This window comes from Sturnira hondurensis, unplaced genomic scaffold (genome assembly GCF_014824575.4).
Source record: "Sturnira hondurensis isolate 20B ecotype Veracruz unplaced genomic scaffold, ASM1482457v3 Scaffold0015739, whole genome shotgun sequence".
Lineage (NCBI taxonomy): Eukaryota > Metazoa > Chordata > Mammalia > Chiroptera > Phyllostomidae > Sturnira > Sturnira hondurensis.
The window spans coordinates 20034-24010 of NW_028088370.1; the positions used below are offsets into that span (position 1 = coordinate 20034).

A 3977-nucleotide genomic window follows, 5' to 3' on the forward strand; every position below is an offset into this window, starting at 1 on the left:
CCTTGCCTAGACAGGCTTTTGTTTTTCTCGGGACTTACATCAAAGAAGGATTTATGATCTATTACGTAGAATATTGTTGTCCACATTTTAGGTACAGTCAAGGAAATGAAAACAACAGACGCAGAAGGGAAAGGCAGTGAGCTGATTAGCTCTGTCCTTAGGAAAACTCACACAGGCTTTGGAAATTACCTGGAAGATAGACAATACACATCTACTGTCTCAGACCAGCATGAGAAATTTTTGGCAAGAGCAAGCCATAACAGTCTGTACGCATTTTCTAGGCCTGATTCTCATGGGAAACCTCGGTTTGAAGGTCTGGCTCCTGCCCACCACCTCGCTTTTGTAGGTTTTCCATACAGAGCTGAGTCACATTTGCCAGACCAAATCAAACCCATCCCCTACACCAACTTATAATACGTACCACAATGGAAAATTATTTTGAATCATGACATGAACAGTCCCAGTAAGCTCATCTGCCTTATTAATTTATCAGGTCAATTTGAGATTATGAAATTATACTATCATAAAATCTAAAGAATCCCATTTCCTTAGTTTCTTTTCAAGTTATTAGTGAGGGATGAAATCATATATACCTACTGAGTTAGTCTTTTGTAAGAGAAAAAAAGTAAAAATTTAGTACAAAAAGATCATCCCCCAAACATTGACTCTCTTAATGGGGTGGGGGGTGGAGAGCAACATAATGAACATTTCCTTTAAAGAAAGGAAAGAAACCTTAATCTGTTATGGTAAATTTGGAAAGATAAATATTTCCTAGTCCCAGAATAAGTATTTATTTTACACCATGTACTTGAACAATGCAAGTCTATGAAGCAAGGATCTGTGGCAATCCGAATTCACCCACCAGGACTCCATCCTTATTCTTTCTGCCAGTGGGAACACCTTCTAGAATTGCAGGTGCAGATGCTGCTTCATCCAAGTAAGAACTGTCTTCATCAGCCAGAAGCTCATCACCCAGTCCATCGAACTCTGCTTCCAGGTCATCTTCATCTAACTCTGGGGTGCCATAACTATGACTCAGTGCTTCTTGCATTTCATTTGCATCTTCCTTCATATACTCTAGCTGGTCTTGTAAATCCTCAACCTGGCCAATTTTCACTTGCTTGTAGGCTTTCTTCATTTCCTTCACTCCCAGTTTCACAGCATCAACCGTGGTCTTGGTATCCTTCGGTGACTGGATGGTGTAGTTGGGTTGTTCCGTGTTAAATGACTGTTGGGCGAGATTGTCCTGCTGCTTGTACATCCACTTTTGCTTTAATACCCACAAGGCTTTCTGCTTGACCATATTACCATATTCTTTGAAGGACTCTCTCTCATCTTCTTGATCTGATCCTTATACTTCACTAGTTCAGCATCTTTCAGCAAGTTGAGAAATCTTGTCAATACATTCTGCTCTGCTGTCCACTGTGCCAATGCGATCAGTCAGGATGGGTAGCAGAGCCCTGGGTTTCACCTCCCCAGAGATTCGGTTCATCTTGACTGGCCCCAAAACTTTGTTATTACAGCAGGAAAATCAGTCACTTTTGGAAAGAGAATAGGGACAGGAATAAAAGCCCATGAGATACTCTCTGGATGTCAGTGGATTTGCTGTGTGGAATTGTAACATCAGTGTTGGGGTCAAGAAGACAGGCTCCCAGGCCAGGAAGCCTGGGTTTCAGCCTAGGTTTTGCCAATTGCCAGCTCTGTGACATGGAGAAAAAAGTTTCTAATCCCTCTGCTCCTCGGTTTTCTCTCCTCTAACAATGGGTATGTGGTAGAGATAGTAGAACTCTCTGAAGACTTTATGCGCACTTTATTTCACTGCCAGGCCTCTCTTATAGTAAGAATGAAGCCACTGAATTCCAGTTCTGGTCAGTGAATCTTAGTTGAAAGTGACACATATCACTGCTGCTCATACCTGCCCTGAAATGCCAGGGCAAGTATGAGTTCTCTATACTTTCTTTCCCTGACTCAATAGTCCTGGAAACCATGTGTGGAAATGGTAATATCAAAATATGACAGAGACTCTACCAGCCTAGTTCTCAGTGTGACTGCGTAGCCAAATCTCTTGTCAACCTGAATATTTTACACCCATTACCCTCCTTAACTTTATAACAAATCTACAGTGCATTCATTTGTTCAATAGATATCTAATGGGCACCCTCTAGGCATGGATATTGCTTTGAACATGTCAGACAAGGTTACTGCTCTCAAGGGCTTTACAGTCCCATGTTAGGGAGGCAGAAGAGTACAAGCGAAAAATCAATTAAGTGGACAAGAGAATTTCAAATGGTAACAGGTGCCCAGAAGAAAATAAAACGAGGTAATATAACATTCTGACTGGGTGTGGAGGTGGTGACTAAGGATATCCTCTCTTAGGAAGTGACGTTTTGAGACGTGAAGGAGAAGGAGCCAGCCATGCAAAACCATGGGTAAAGTATTCCAGGCAGGAGCTGCATCAAGTACAAAGGCTGAAGGCTGAACATTTCAAGGAATAGATCAAGGCTGGTGTGGCGGATTACCGAGTGAGGGGCCATGAGCCTGGGGTCAGAGACACAGGCAGGAGACAGACCACAAAGGGGAATCATTCTGGCCATAAGGAGTTTGGATTCTGTTTGAAGAGGGATGGGGAGTCCTGAGAGGATTTTAAGAGAAAAGAAACATAATTCGAGATTAAATAAGTAACTAATACCCTTGGTTACTTAACTTTAAAATAAAATAATATGGGGAAATAGATTATTCAGAAACAGAACAACTAGCTTGGTATTTGGGAGAGCTCGCTGGCAGTCCTGTGGAGGAGCACTGTTGAAGGGCATGCGTAGATGCAGGGCTACAGCAAGGAGGCTGCTGTGATGGCCTGAGCTTTGGTGGTGGCTTGGGCAAGCTTGACACAGGAAGACTGGAGAAGTGGGTAGACGTGGGATGGCACTTTGAAATACTGTTTGGAGGACTTACTGATGGTTTTGATAGAAGAAACAGAGGAATTAAGGATGCCTTTCTCAAGAAAAATAAAATACCTAGGAATAAACCTAACCAAGGAGGTAAAAGACCTGTATGCAGAAAGCTACACAACACTGAAGAAAGAAATCAAGGAAGACACAAACAAATGGGAACATATACTGTGTTCACGGATGGGAAGAATTAACTTCATCAAAATGTCCATACTACCCAAAGCAATTTACAGATTCAATGCAATATCTATTAAAGCACTGATGGCATATCTCACAGACATAGAACAAGCAGTTCAAAAATTTATATGGAACCATAAATGACCCTAAATAGCTGCTGCAATTTTGAAAAAGAAGAGCAAAGTAGGAGGGATCACAATACCTGATACCAAACTGTATTACAAGGCCACTGTAATCAAAACAGTCTGGTACTGACATAAAAACAGGCGCATGGACCAATGGAACAGAACAGAGAGCCCAGAAATAAACCCAAGTCTCTATGGTCAATTAATATTTGACAAAGGGGGTAGCAACATAAAATGGAGTAAAAATAGCCTCTTCAACAAATCGTGTTGGATTTGGACTTCCGGCCAAGATGGAGGCATAGGTGGAAATACTATACCTCCCCGCACACTCAAATTTAAGGACAACAAAGATTTAGAAATAAAAACACAACTAGAACAGACAGAAAATTGAACTGTACCAAAGTGCGACAACAACAAATCATTCATCCAGACTGGTAAGAGGGGCAGAGTCGGCAGCCAGTGGAGAGGATCCTGGCAGGAAGAGGCTGTGGTTAGCAGAACTGGGTGCAGGGAGGTAATCAGCAAACCCAGTGAGGCATGCAAGGTGATTGGCTGACTTCAGACACACATTGGAGTGCAGATAAACCAAGCAAAAAAAAAAAGTGCACTGAGACAGACAGCGCAACCCAGGGCCCCAGCGATGGGAAATAAAGCCTAAAAGCACTGATTGAAAACACTTTTGGGGGTTGAGGTGCTGGGAGAGGCTCCTGGCCTCACAGGAGAGTTC

The 3977-nt window shown here is 42.4% G+C and overlaps 1 pseudogene; it reads right to left on the bottom strand.

Annotated features, from left to right (window-relative positions):
• Window positions 1-713: 713 nt before the first annotated feature.
• LOC119000464 (charged multivesicular body protein 5-like) lies at window positions 714-1492 on the bottom strand (annotated as a pseudogene).
• Between the last annotated feature and the right edge of the window lie 2485 nt (window positions 1493-3977).